Here is a 16,622-nt window from a genome sequence, read left to right as displayed (position 1 = left end):
GTTAATTTTGATAGCAGCAAATCAACCTACTAGAATGTTTTTGGAGTGTGGAAGGAAACCGGAGCACCCGAAGGAAACCCACGCAAACACAGGGAGAACATATAAACTCCACACAGATAAGGCCATGGTCGGGAATTGAACTCATGACCCCAGCGCTGTGAGACAGAAGTGCTAACCACTTTTATTTACCGTCTTCTATAAACCTTCTTCTGTTATATGTTACAGTATTACTGGTACACATGGGCAGCACTGTATTATTAGAGTATATGTGTGGGGGGTGTGAGAGTGCTGTTGTGGGGGCGATTCAGCATATCTATAACCTGTGTAATAGGTAAGAGAGAGACTGAGTGCTGGAATCATGTGTAACCACATACAGTAAACACCAAAGTCACGGAAGCTGGGAGCGTGTTTGTGACAGCTATAATAAAAATAAATGACATAAAAAAAAGAATTAAGAATAACTGGGATTAGCTAGTTAGATACATTAATCTAGCTTGTAGGAAGTGGTAGTAAACTGCTAAGACAGAACATCGCCTTTGCTGCCAAAGGCATTAATTGAGCAATAGCTAATTACCCTGCAGGCAACAATGTTTGTTTAGCAGTCCTTACAGTACAACATGGTCTGTTCAGCTGCAAATTCTGCACAAAGCTCTAACACAGCCCCTAGATGTTACTCTATCCCTTAGCCCCTCCCACAATCCCATAGCGTTAATTCACAAATCACTGATGATGGTCTGATCTTATAAGTACACACACAAAAAATGTTTAGGCGCTAGTAAGTGAATTCAGGTGCTGCATTTATAATCTAATCTGGTATTAGGTATTAAGGTGCTTCACTTAACCACTGCTCTCTAATATCAGATACTGCGTCTGTTAGCATTCTTATACAAAAAACTGACTAAATAAAAGAGTGCAGGTTAAAGTGATTATAGTATATTATTTATTATATTCCCACAAATCCTCAATTAAAAATATATAAAATCCACATAAAAATGAGTATAAAACACTGAATGTGACAATTTTATAATAATTCTCAATGAATGATACTCAAACACATTCCCTCATACATCACTGATATACAAATCTTCTATTTCATTTGATTACAATGGTCCTGAGATGGAAGCGTACACTTCAGTAGGTCAGGTATGCTACTTTTGGTTATAAGAAACTAAAATCAGCGCTGAGATAGTTTATGTCAAATGGACTAATTGATAATTAAATCCACATAAATGAAATAAATGTTCACATTTATTAAACATTCAATATAACAACACCAATTAAAACAGTATATAAATATACATATCAGTGCACTGATAATAACACTTCTACTCCAGATAGGAATAGACAGATAGTGTAATACATAAACTTCAAGTCGGTTCAGATAATATTATAATGATAAAGTATCTCTATTTGGCAAAACATACTTATGTATCTAACAATCCTCGGAGTAGTAGATACTGAATATAGTGATCACTAATAGGGAAGTGTGACCAACCCAACATATAATGAAAAGTGTTCAATTCTCAAGATCCTTTGGTGCTTAGCACGATATAAATATCCTCCTCACTCATCAGAATAAATCATGAGTAGCAGCAAAAAACTGAGTGATTTTTCTTTGACAGTTGTCATTTATAAAGTCATCCAAACTAGGGATGTGCACCGGCGACTTTTGAGGTCTCGTGTTTTGTGTTTTGGATCCGGATTTTCGTTATTTTTGAGGTTCGGATTTGTCTCGCAAAACACTTGACGAAAGGTCTCGGTTCGGATTTAAGGTATTGGATTCGGATTTTTTTTGAAAAAAACATAAAAAGTTTAAAAATCAAGTTTTTGGGCTTATTTTCACTCCTAGGCTATTATTAACCTCAATAACATTCAATAACAAGCATTTCCACTAATTTACAGTGTATTGTGAACACCTCACAATATAGTTATTAGTCCAAAACGTTGCAACAAGGTATCTTTCTGGACTGCGTAGAGGAGTGGGTCACCACAATATATATTAAAAACCCTGAACTTTTATGATTCGCACCAATAATTGTACCTGGACTGCGTAGAGGAGTGGGTCACCACAATATCTTAAAAACCCTGAACTTTTATGATTCGCACCAATAATTGTACCTGGACTGCGTAGAGGAGTGGGTCACCACAATATCTTAAAAACCCTGAACTTTTATGATTCGCACCAATAATTGTACCTGGACTGCGTAGAGGAGTGGGTCACCACAATATATTAAAAACCCTGAACTTTTATGATTCGCACCAATAATTGTACCTGGACTGCGTAGAGGAGTGGGTCACCACAATATCTTAAAAACCCTGAACTTTTATGATTCGCACCAATAATTGTACCTGGACTGCGTAGAGGAGTGGGTCACCACAATATCTTAAAAACCCTGAACTTTTATGATTCGCACCAATAATTGTACCTGGACTGCGTAGAGGAGTGGGTCACCACAATATCTTAAAAACCCTGAACTTTTATGATTCGCACCAATAATTGTACCTGGACTGCGTAGAGGAGTGGGTCACCACAATATCTTAAAAACCCTGAACTTTTATGATTCGCACCAATAAATGTACCTGGACTGCGTAGAGGAGTGGGTCACCACAATATATATTAAAAACCCTGAACTTTTATGATTCGCACCAATAAATGTACCTGGACTGCGTAGAGGAGTGGGTCACCACAATATATATTAAAAACCCTGAACTTTTATGATTCGCACCAATAAATGTACCTGGACTGCGTAGAGGAGTGGGTCACCACAATATCTATTAAAAACCCTGAACTTTTATGATTCGCACCAATAAATGTACCTGGACTGCGTAGAGGAGTGGGTCACCACAATATATATTAAAAACCCTGAACTTTTATGATTCGCACCAATAAATGTACCTGGACTGCGTAGAGGAGTGGGTCACCACAATATATATTAAAAACCCTGAACTTTTATGATTCGCACCAATAAATGTATCTGGACTGCGTAGAGGAGTGGGCACTGGGCACCACAATAAAATATATAAAAAACCTTCAACAGATCTGCATTACACTACACATACGGCTGCTCCTCCATCCTCTCCATCATATACATGTTGGAGTTTTAGCGTGTGACAACCTCTTGTTTTTGATAATGTCAGTGCATTTGGAATATTTTTCAATTTGCCCCACACCACTGAATGTACTTTATCTATGATACGCAATACGCATCTATCTATCTTGACTGCGTAGTGTGGTGGCCCCGGTACACAATTTGGTACCGAGGCCACAATATAATTTAAAAACCCTCCACGTGTCGGAATTCCACCAAACAAGTATCTGGACTGCATAGTGGGGTGGCCCCGGTACCCAATTTGATACCGGGGCCACAATACCTCCTCCAAACATGCTCCAGACAATTCGTCATTGACAGACCCCAGACAGACAGGGTCGTAGTGTTATTGTTTGACTTTGTAAACCCAAAAAAATGTCCCTGTTGCACATAGTCGTGCAATGAAGACTGACTTTTTCATTTAAAGGCACGATCTTTAAAGTGTAGTGTTTGTAAGTCTAAGTCATATTATACTTTTGGTAAAATTGGTTTTTTTTGTTCCTCTTTATGGTAATTAATTAGTAATAGAATTAAAGTAGGAAATAGAATTAAATAGAATTAAAGTAGGAAATAGAGTGGTATAGAGTTGTAGTGTGGTATAGATAGAGTGGTCCACACAATATAATAATAAAACCCTCAACTGGTCTGAATTCCACCAAACAAGTATCTTGACTGCGTAGTGTGGTGGCCCCGGTACACAATTTGGTACCGAGGCCACAATATAATTTAAAAACCCTCCACGTGTCGGAATTCCACCAAACAAGTATCTGGACTGCATAGTGGGGTGGCCCCGGTACCCAATTTGATACCGGGGCCACAATACCTCCTCCAAACATGCTCCAGACAATTCGTCATTGACAGACCCCAGACAGACAGGGTCGTAGTGTTATTGTTTGACTTTGTAAACCCAAAAAAATGTCCCTGTTGCACATAGTCGTGCAATGAAGACTGACTTTTTCATTTAAAGGCACGATCTTTAAAGTGTAGTGTTTGTAAGTCTAAGTCATATTATACTTTTGGTAAAATTGGTTTTTTTTGTTCCTCTTTATGGTAATTAATTAGTAATAGAATTAAAGTAGGAAATAGAATTAAATAGAATTAAAGTAGGAAATAGAGTGGTATAGAGTTGTAGTGTGGTATAGATAGAGTGGTCCACACAATATAATAATAAAACCCTCAACTGGTCTGAATTCCACCAAACAAGTATCTTGACTGCATAGTGTGGTGGCCCCGGTACACAATTTGGTACCGAGGCCACAATATAATTTAAAAACCCTCCACGTGTCGGAATTCCACCAAACGAGTATCTGGACTGCATAGTGGGGTGGCCCCGGTACCCAATTTGATACCGGGGCCACAATACCTCCTCCAAACATGCTCCAGACAATTCGTCATTGACAGACCCCAGACAGACAGGGTCGTAGTGTTATTGTTTGACTTTGTAAACCCAAAAAAATGTCCCTGTTGCACATAGTCGTGCAATGAAGACTGACTTTTTCATTTAAAGGCACGATCTTTAAAGTGTAGTGTTTGTAAGTCTAAGTCATATTATACTTTTGGTAAAATTGGTTTTTTTTGTTCCTCTTTATGGTAATTAATTAGTAATAGAATTAAAGTAGGAAATAGAATTAAATAGAATTAAAGTAGGAAATAGAGTGGTATAGAGTTGTAGTGTGGTATAGATAGAGTGGTCCACACAATATAATAATAAAACCCTCAACTGGTCTGAATTCCACCAAACAAGTATCTTGACTGCGTAGTGTGGTGGCCCCGGTACACAATTTGGTACCGAGGCCACAATATAATTTAAAAACCCTCCACGTGTCGGAATTCCACCAAACAAGTATCTGGACTGCATAGTGGGGTGGCCCCGGTACCCAATTTGATACCGGGGCCACAATACCTCCTCCAAACATGCTACAGACAATTCGTCATTGAGAGACCCCAGACAGACAGGGTCGAAGTGTTATTGTTTGACTTTGTAAACCCAAAAAAATGTCCCTGTTGCACTTGCACATAGTCGTGCAATGAAGACTGACTTTTTCATTTAAAGGCACGATCTTTAAAGTGTCAGAAAGAGAGAGAAGACACAGGAGAGGAGAGTTGTAGCTGGGGACCTGGGGTGGAAGCTCCCAGGCTCCCCCAGCATTGCCTGGAAGTCTGAGCGTGGTGACTGAGCCAGGGCAAGGAATGTGTGCCCTGGATGAGGGGGAGAACTCCATGCCACTATAGTGAACCCAAGAGAGAGGGGGACACTGCACATGGAAGAGGCCCTGGAGTGAGGGCTGCTACAAGAGGCATGGTAGCTGTAGTGTCAGATCCTGAGGCTGAGAGTACACAGAGTGACGTGTCAGAGCACAGGAGACATTATCCCCGCAGAGGAGGGATGAGCTGCAGTTGAGAGGTATGTTGTTGAAATAGGACATGCACACTTTAACAAACCAATCATTTCAGCGACAGGGCCTACCAAACAACTTTGACTGAAATGATTGGTTTGTTTGGGCCCCCACACCAAAAAAGCTATTCATCTCTCCCTGTACAGACTAAACAGGCTCTACTGAGGCAAGATGTCGTCCTCATCCTCAACCTCTGATTCCTCTCCCCCTACAGTGTCTACTTCCTCCTCATCACACATTATCAATTCGTCCCCGCTGGACTCCACAACCACAGGTCCCTCTGTAGTATCTGGAGGGCAGTGCTGTACTTCATTGAGGAATTGATTATTCATTTTTATAAACATCATTTTTTCAACGTTGTGAGGAAGCAACCTCCTTCGCCGCTCACTGACCAGGTTCCCCGCTGCACTAAAAACTCTTTCCGAGTACACACTGGAGGGGGGACAACTCAGGTAAAATAGAGCCAGTTTGTACAGGGGCTTCCAAACTGCCTTTTTTTCCTGCCAGTAACAATATGGACTGTCTGACATGTCTACTTGGATGGTGTCAGCAAAGTAATCATCCACAATTTTTTCTATTGTCACAGCATCCAATGCAGCGAGAGTAGACATGTCTGCAATGGTTGGCAGGTCCTTCAGTCCGGACCAGATGTTATCAGCATCCCCGCCAGTGCCTCTTTTGGGAAAACTGAGCTTTTTCCTCGCAGCCATAGATGTGGAAGAAAATGAGGGTGGAGCTGTTGGCATGTCACGGTCCTCTTCAGAGGACAATCTCCTGACCAGCAGGTCTTTGCACCGCTGTAGACTTGTGTCCGCCGGAAACAGAGACACAACATACGCTTTAAACCGAGGATCGAGCACGGTGGCCAGAATGTATTCCTCTGACTTTAAAAGAGTGACCACCCTCGGATCCTGGCAAAGCGTACGAAGGGCTACATCCACAAGAGCTACATGCTTGCTGTAATCGCAATGGCTTACCAGCTCCTCCCTCACTTTCTCCAGCTGCTTCTGCAACAGCCTGATCAGGGGAATGACCTGACTCAAGCTGGCAGTGTCGGAACTGACTTCTCGTGTGGCAAGTTCAAATGGCTGCAGAACCTTGCACAACACGGAAATCAGTCTCCACTGCGCTTGACTCAGGCGCATCCCCACTCCTTTGCCTATGTCGTAGGTGGCTGTGTAGGCCTGAATGGCCTTTTGCTGCTCCTCCATCCTCTGCAGCATATAGAGGGTGGAGTTCCAGCGCGTCACAACCTCTTGTTTGAGGTGATGGCAGGGCAGGTTCAAGCTTTTTTGATGTGCCTCTAGTCTGCGGTAGGCACTGGCTGAATGCCGAAAGTGTCCAGCAATTTTGCGGGCCACCGCAAGCATCTCCTGCACACCCCTGTCACTCTTGAGGTAATGCTGCACCACCAAATTAATGGTGTGGGCAAAACATGGGACGTGCTGGAAATTGCCCATATTTAATGCCCGCACAATGTTACTGGCATTGTCTGACACCACAAATCCCCATGAGAGTCTAAGTGGGGTAAGCCACTGGGAGATAATTTCCCTCATTTTCTCTAATATGTTGTCAGCGTTGTGCCTCTTATTAAAGCCTGTAATGCACAATGTTGCCTGCCTTTGCATGAGCAGCCATTTTGTAGATGCTGCTACTGATGCAGCTGTTGCTGTTGCTGCGGAAGGGGATGCATCTACCCAGTGGGCTGTCACAGTCATATAGTCCTTCGTTTGCCCAGAACCACTTGTCCACATGTCCGTGGTTAAGTGGACAGTGGGTACAACCGCATTTTTAAGAGCACTGAGGACACTTGATCGTACTTCTCTGTACATTTTTGGTATCGCCTGCCTAGTGAAGTGGAATCTCGAGGGGATTTGGTACCGGGGACACAATACCTCCATCAACCCTCTAAATCCCACTCCACTGATGGCGGACACCGGGCGCACGTCTAACACCAACATTGCAGTTACAGCCGCAGTTATACGCTTTGCAATAGGGTGACTACTATCGTATTTGGTGGTCATGGCAAACGACTGTTGGACGGTCAATTGTTTGGTGAAAGACTTAGCGGTCTTACGACTTCCCCTCTGGGAAGATGACCGACTAACAGCAGCAACAGCAGCAGTGGCAGTAGTAGGCGTACCGCTGCAGGATTCCTCGGATAAATCCCGTATTGAGGAGGACTCAGTCTGGCTGCTGACTTGGGCTGCAGGACTGAATCTGATGGAGATTGTGGAGGAAGTTGACGAGGAGGGTGTTGCTGGTGTGTATCCAACTGGACCACGGGATTTAGGTGTCCCTGTACCGATGAGGGTCCTAGCCCCAGTTCCTGAACTAACCACTGAACTATGAAGGTTATTCAGGTGACGTATAAGGGAGGATGTTCCTAGGTGGGCAAGATCCTTACCCCTGCTTATTTGAGCTTTACATAAGCTACATATTGCCATACATTGGTTGTCTGGATTTGGATAAAAATAACTCCAGACCGAAGAGGTGCATTTTTTGGTCTTCTGACCAGGCATGACGATGGGCTTTTTCATCCCATGGACATCAGCTGTTTCCCCCCCTGGTGCCTCATTTACAATAACCACATCACCATCCTCATCATCAAGTTCCTCCACAGCGCCAGCTACATCATCAATAGCCTCCTCCCGAGCCACCTCTTCCCGTACAGTGATGGGAAGGTCAGGCTTGACAACCACCAACACCCTTGGACTCGCCTTGGGGATTTGTGATAATTTCTCTTTAGAAGGCAGAGTTGTTTGCTGTTTTGTTGCTGACAGCATAACTCTCTTCAATTTTTTGTAGGGGGGGGGAGGAGGAGGAGGGCTAAGATCCGTGGGTGAAGCTGAACCACTAGTCATGAACACGGGCCAGGGCCTAAGCCGTTCCTTGCCACTCCGTGTCGTAAATGGCATATTGGCAACTTTACGTTTCTCCTCAGATGATTTTAAGTTTCTCTTTTTGCTACTTTTTCTTAACTTGGGCTTTTTGGATTTTACATGCCCGGTACTACGAGATTGGGCATCGGGCTTGGAAGACGACGTTGATGGCATTTCATCGTCATGACTAGTGGCAGCAGCTTCAGCATTAGGAGGAAGTGGGTCTTGATCTTTCCCTACTTTATCCTCCAAATTTTTGGTCTCCATTATATGTAGCACAAGATACTGCAGAATGTGTGAACTTGGTAATATTGCAGTACCAATGGACTTATACTGCTGGATTGGTTTTGCAAATTTGGTTATAATTATTATTTTTTTTTTTTTTTTAAATTTTTTATTTTTTTTTACTTTTTTCTTATTTTTAAAAAACTTGGGAATAGTGGGGAAATAACTATGCCCTTAGAAGCACAGAGCACAGGACACAGCACCACTGGACTGAACAGGACACGGCACAGGACCCAGCAGCACTACGGAACTCAGCAGGACAGAGCACAGGACACAGCACCACTGGACTGATACTGCAGAATGTGTGAACTTGGTAATATTGCAGTACCAATGGACTTATAATGCTGGATTGGTTTTGCAAATTTGGTTATAATTATTATATATTTTTTTTTTTTTTTAAATTTTTTATTTTTTTTTACTTTTTTTTTATTTTTTAAAAACTTGGGAATAATGGGGAAATAACTATGCCCTTAGAAGCACAGAGCACAGGACACAGCACCACTGGACTGAACAGGACACGGCACAGGACCCAGCAGCACTACGGAACTCAGCAGGACAGAGCACAGGACACAGCACCACTGGACTGATACTGCAGAATGTGTAAACTTTGTAATATTGCAGTACCACTGGACTTTTACTGCTGAATGTGTGAACTTGGTAATATTGCAGTACCAATGGGCTTATACTGCAGGATTGGTTGTGAAAATTTTGTGGTAATTAAAAAATATTAAAGTAGTTTTTGGTATTTTTTAAAAAAACTTTTTTTTATTTTTTTAAACACAGGGGAATATTGGGGAAATAACTATGCCCTTAGAAGCACAGAGCACAGGACACAGCACCACTGGACTGAACAGGACACAGCACAGGACCCAGCAGCACCACTGACCTCAGAAGGACAGAGCACAGCACACAGCACCACTGGACTGATACTGCAGAACACAGCACAGCACAGCACAGCACAGCACAGCACAGCACTAAACAGCACAGCACAGCACAGCACTAAACAGCACAGAACTAAACAGCACAGAACTAAACAGCACAGAGGACCACCTAACACACCCTCCCTCTACCCTGATCAATGCCCGAGTGAAGATGGCGGCGACTAGCGGGGAATTTATAGGATCCGAGTATCGCGAGATCCGACAACGGGATTATGAGTCAGAGCCTCAGTTTCACTTTTGAATTTGGCGCCAATACCCGGATCTGTCTCGGATCCGACTCGGATCCGCAACGTTCGGGTGGGCTCGGATTTCAGAAATCCGAGTGCGCTCATCCCTAATCCAAACCCGATATTTTAAGCAATTGATAACAATGCATATACATAAATGGATAAATACCGTAGGTTCCCTCCGTATCTCTTACACAGGCACTAAAATCCAGCACGAGTCATCCAGCTGGATTGTCTGAACCGCCGCTTAGTCTGTAATCTCAGGCGGCGCTGCCAATCTAACTCCGACAGTTCCATCCGCGTACTAATGAATGAGTTGACGGTCAAGTCAAAAAAAGCTGTTTGGACCCAACATGTGATAATAAATTACTGGTATCAGATACTCAGATGGTCTTATATTGCGGTTCCGTAGAATCACCTCTCAAGATAAGGCTTGATCACTGCAGTAGAAACTCCGTAGCAAAAACCGAGAATGAAGTAAATAAGGCATATATTACATCCAAAGCGTGCCTGATAGTCCTTATTGTGTCCTGACGCGTTTCATCATGCAAAGATGAGTTCATCAGAGGTAGTGAAGTCTCTGTCCCACTGAGGCTCTTTATATAGCCTGTCAGATTTCTCTCCTGCCGAGATCTGTAGTCTCAAGCATGTCTTTAATTACTTGATTAGATGTTAACCCATTCATTCAGATTTCCAAAAAATTACACATAATGAGATTCACTTATTAAAAATCTATACATAACAAAGAGTCTGTTTTCTAATTTCTTCACAGAAACATTATCATTACATGGATTCAAAAAGCAATATCTACCATAGTTGGAATTAGCAATATATTTTTATATATATATATATATATATATATATATATATATAATATATATATGGACACATAGATCTCCCAATACGAATATCATCACTTCAAAATAATAATTATATATATATATACACGTATACATATATACGCATACATGTATATACATAATATAAAAATATATATGTATACTATATTACAGGAAAATAAATAAAATAAAATAATCTAAAAATCTTATAATAAAAAATCATAACAAAAGATATATATAAAAGTATGTGAGAAATGTGTTTATTAATATTGACTGATAGGGTCACTGTAATTACATTACCAATATTAAACACATTGGCAATCCAAAATCATACCAACGCTCTTATTCATAGGAAACAATTAGATTAATACAACAATCTCTACATAGGGATTCCACATACTCAAATAATTCTATATCAATAGTGCCATATAAAATGCTGCCCCCTCATTGTCTACAGTAAATCATGGGGATCCTATAACATCAGACCCCAAAATAGACCAATTAGGTTTAGAACATGTGAACACACAAGCAATTCTGGATGTAAATACTGGTGTGTGAGCACAAGTACAAGCGTGCCCACACATATGCATACATTGCACACATGCACAGGCCCTCCCATACCTGTAATCAACCAGTCAGTGTTTCTAAGAAAACACTTAATTTAATTCCACCACTTCATTAAGTCCTGTAGGATTCAGTGTATCTAAGAGTTGAATCCAAAACACCTCCTGAGTACAAAACTTATTATAGCGATCCCCACCTCTAAGAGTGCTCTTTATATGTTCCACAAACCGACAGATCTTTAATATTCCCTTCATGTACCAGATTAAAGTGTCTTGAGACACTATGGTTCATCCTTTTGTTAATAATGTTTCTTCTATGTTCCAAAAACCTGACCTTGAGAGGTCTGGTAGTTCTCCCTACATAGATCATATTACAACTGCATCTCAATATATATATAACGTAACATGTATTGCAGTTAATGAACCCCCTAATACTGTATTTCTTATCCATGTGAATGATTTCTTTCTTTCTATTATCCAAATGAGAACAGGTAATACATCTTGTGTTCCCACACTTAAAACAACCCTCTGTTTTATTAGAAATCAAATTATTCAAATGCGATTGTCTCTCAGAATCTGTTTGATCTTTTTTAAGAAGGCTCGGGACGAAGATGTTCTTTAAATTAATATTTCTCTTGAATATCACCTTAGGATTCTCTGGTAGCACCTTTCTGAGTACATTATCCTGTCGTAAGATAGGATAATTCTTTTTGATGATGTTTTTTATTTCCATAGATTTCTTGTTGTACTTAGAAATAAAGGCAATAGGTGATAGTGTATCTTTAGTTTTTCTTTCTGCACACTCTTCATCTATTTGTTTATTCAGCATAGTATCTCTGTTCATATTCTTAACCTCCTCCAGAGATTTGCTCAGTAATATTTCTGGATAGCCTCTCTCCTTAAAATCGCTCAACATATCCTTAACCTGTATATCAAAAACATCTCCTGAGGTACAGTTTCTTTTAAGACGCATCAATTGCCCTTTCGGTATATTGGTCTTCCATTTAGAATAGTGTGCACTTTTATAATGTAAATAGTTAGCAACGACCACCTTTTTCTTGAAGGTAGACGTCTCCAACCTACCATCTCTAATCGAAAACTGTAAATCCAAAAAATCCATATCTGTTGGACTATAATGACTAGTAAATCATAGATTGTAATCATTATCATTCAATGCAGCCACAAATGCCTGAGCTCAGATTTCACCCCCTCTCCATATAATAAAAGATCATCGATATAGCGTCCATAGAGGACCAGGTCCGCGCCAAACCCGCCCTGCCACACATGGGCCTCCTCAAAGGAACCCATGTATAGGTTGGCATAGCTCGGTGCGAACCTGGTCCACATGTCCGTACCCATGATCTGCAGATAATAGTTCTGCTCAAACAAAAAATAATTGGGTGACAGTATAAACTGTATTGAATCCACAATAAAGTGTCCATGTTCCATAGTAAGAAGGGGATCGTTAATGACCAACTCTCTAATTACCTCAATTCCTTTGTTATGCAGGATGTTACTTTAAAGCCATTCTACGACCAGGGTTATAAAGGCATAGGTCTCTTCCCACTCTAGATTTCCTATCTTCTCTATTAAGTGCATAGAATCTTGAATATAGGACTTTAGCTTAACTACTCTCGGTTGTAAAACTGAGTCAACATATAAAGACAGAGCAGAAGTCAGTGACCCTCTCCCCGATATTATCGGTCTTCCCGGCGGTGAGATTAGATTTTTATGTATCTTCGGCAGATGATAATAAATTGCCGTTAGCGGATACATTGGAAAGAGAAATTTATATTCATCTTTACTTATAATGTTATTTTCTAAAGCTGAATCTAATAAGACTTTCAATTCCTTTTGAAATGAAATCGTGGGATTCTCAAACAGTTGTTCATAAAAAGATCTGTTGCTAATCTGTCTATATGCTTTCGACATATAGTCTTTCCGGTCTTGGACCACAATTCCGCCTCCCTTGTCCGCGGACCATATCACTATAGAAGTATCATTTTTGAGTTCCTTCAAAGCTCTCCTTTCCTTAATATTTAGATTAGAATAATTATTCTCAGGTTTATCACCGATTGTTTTAAGATTATCCAACGTAATCTGATAGAAGCACTCTATATGAGGTCGTTTAACTGAAATTCTGTTGAATGGTGACTGCTCCCAAAAACGAAGAGGAATGCAAAGCAGCAGATATCCACGATATCTGCTGCGATGCACCCTTAATAAATTTGCGGAGGACAGGAGGCACCTTAATGACCCGTTAAAAGCACTATCGTGCTTTATTAAATATGACCCCAAATCTTTTTCCTCCTCTTTTCCCTCTAACATACTGGGTGTTTGAGGCTGAGGGTTCTTCTTCGGTTTATGCGACATGCTCACTCCGAGAAAATACACAATCGGAAGGAGAAAATAGCGGCAAAGGCAGTGAGGTTATTTTCAGGGTACTGCTTCAGAAAGTGACCCGTTCCCACGAGTCATGTAGGGTTAGAACATGCAAAGCTCGGACTGGAGTATCAGAGGGAAATTAAATCACATGAGTATATCCTCCAGACGGGATAGCGGACAAAGTCCAAACAGTGGGGTGCTGAGTTGAAACACAGAATATAGATCCCAGAACACCAAGCCAGGACAGCTGTGCGTCCAGCGTTGAAATACAGGTTCACGTGTGGGGGAGTATCTTGCCACCCAGTAGGGATGAGAATAGAGGGATATGGATGGCTGATGATGATGTTGTAGCTGGAGGATCTCCGTCTGGGAGTGCCACTCCAATGAGTGTAGCCCTGCCAGCAGCTCGAGGTTAGAGGGTTAAGTGAGGGCACTCCTACTCTCTGGCTTCAGAACCAGCGCTCAATGAATGGACCACAGGCAGCTCTGGAGATCCTCTACACGCTTAGCGTAGTGAGGGATATGTAAGGCACGATATGTGGAGAGCTGGTTGGGCAAAGCAGACGATTGTGCATATATATGCACACCACTTGTCAGCAGGTATATTGTGGGCACAGGGTAGCTACAATCTTCCGGCCCAGAATACAGGCAGTGAGGGGGTTAATATCTCCAGGCGTCCCCCACCTTTGTGGCCCAAACTGTGTAGCGTCGGGCCCCCGCGAACTAACCTGCTTCTGAAGTACTGCAACGCAGAGCCTGCAGCTGATGAGGGCCTGTGCCGGGCAGGGGGAGATCCAGAGAGCGCTGGGCCTCGGCTCGGCTAGTCCCCTGCGATGCAGACACCTCCGTGGCCGACCAGAAGTTAGGCAACTGCACTTTCGGCGGCGTGGATCGCGGGCACCAGGGGAACCAGACACATGGCCAGGTGGGTTGCTGGTCCCATTGTAATAGGGCGCTTCGGCTGGCAGGTTTCCTGATTGTAGCGCCAGGCCAGGGATTCGGGTAATGAACCGCCTCACGGCCATTTGTGTGCTGCGTAGCAGCCAAAGGGGCGAGAATGGCACCCGATTGTAGAGGGGAGATTTGCACAGACGGTGGCTCCGAACAAGTGCAATTGAGTGGACAATAAAGTAGGATAAAGGCTCGTTTAGTGGAGAGCCAGAAGAGGAAACGTCCGTCTCAAATGGCCGCCAAGCCATGCCCCCAACCTTTACATTCCTATAGACCAGGCCTGACCAACCTGCGGCCCTCCAGATGTTGTGAAACTACAAGTCCCAGCATGCCCTTCCAGCTATCAACAGGTTGTCTACTGGCAAAGCATGCTGGGGCTTGTAGTTTCACAACACCTGGAGGGCCGCAGGTTGGACAGGCCTGCTATAGACCAATGTCCATCTAGAGACATCTGGCATCAGTTTAAATTCCTATTCATGAAGCTAAAAACACTGAAATATATATTTTAACCCATTATACTTCTCAAACTATTAATTCATTCATCCAACTTATAATATGCCAAAACTTGACATAAATGCCGGACACTTTGCTGCCTCCAAGGTAAACAGGTTCCATATAATGTGGATAGGTTTGGTATAATGTGGATCAGGTCAGTTAGTTGTAGGGGAAGGCTGAGGAGGATCCAAATATCATAGTACATATCAATACTAATTATAAAGTTAAAGGTATATGGACAGTCATCTAAAAAATGTCTGCAAACTTATACCAGCACCTACAAGGTCGCCTTATCTAATATATTATCTGTGCCATGTGCTACACCTACAAGACAGCGGGCACTTAGGAAGATTAAAATAGGACAATATCTCTCTTGACTTCAGGTTCTACAGTAAGGACGGACTAGACCTGGATGGGGAAGGTGCAGCTTTTCTAGGGAGAAGGTGATTAGATATCTGGAGGAATTTTTAAATTAGGAGCCAAGCTGAAGGTAGAAGCTGTGTGCAAGATGGGAACAGGATCTAGTTGAGAGAAATGGGGGAAAGTGCATGATATTACAAGTGTAGGTAAAAATCTAATATATAAATGCTTAGTGGCGTCTGTGTGTGTGTGTGGAAAAAAAAACCAAGTTGCAGCACCACCTGCTGGGCAGAGTTATACACTGACCTACTAAATTCTTAGTGTGTGTGGGGAAAAAAAAAAAAAAGGGCTGAAATTTGGTAGGGCTCAAACTCATTTTCGTGAGGTAATTTTACCTCATGAACACACATGTGTAGAGGCGTGCGTTAGTGTGTGTGTGTGTGTGTGTGTGTGTGTGTGTGTGTGTGGAAAAAACTATTTTCTCAGAAAGGGCTCATCCAATTGACCTGAAATTTGGTATACTGACATTATTTGACAAAAAAATTAGAATAGTCAAGTCAGTTAACTTCCATCATCCCCTCTTCCCCCCGTGGGAGGGGTAGTAAAGGCTAAATTTACGAGTTGAGGGGTCAAACTCATTTTCGTGAGGTAATTTTACCTCATGAACACACATTAAAAAGGCCGCTTGCGTCGGGAAGTAACGATCTTCCCCTGAGGAGGCCTGGGCTAGGTCCAAATGCATGACAAGAACCTTATTAAGACCTTAAGTAGCTTGATTTGACTAGAATGCATGAGTATCATGCATGGGTTAACTTGTATAAAATATATGGTAACAAATGTTGGGTTCTGAGAACAAAACAGGGGGACTATAAATAATGATGTTGGGGGATAATTATGAAATGACCACGTCTAACAGATGTGGCTGGATCACACTCATTACTGGGCAGTGAATTTGGAAGGTTCCTTCATGTTAAGGAAGGAGGTCGGTGTATGTGTAGAACCTGTACAAGAGTCCGTATTGGTAGATATACATGGAGAAAAAGACACATGAAAAATACATATTAGGATTGTCACAAGCCACCTGGTACAAATGATTATGCTGAAATTCATTGCACAACTAAAAGAGCAGCAAAGAATGACGTATTCCTCATCTGCTTCATTGTATTTATCCAAATCCTGTATAAGCTGGGATAATGGGACAATGAGACG

This window comes from Mixophyes fleayi, chromosome 6 (genome assembly GCF_038048845.1).
Source record: "Mixophyes fleayi isolate aMixFle1 chromosome 6, aMixFle1.hap1, whole genome shotgun sequence".
Classification (NCBI taxonomy): domain Eukaryota; kingdom Metazoa; phylum Chordata; class Amphibia; order Anura; family Limnodynastidae; genus Mixophyes; species Mixophyes fleayi.
Note: the sequence above shows the minus strand (reverse complement) of the source record.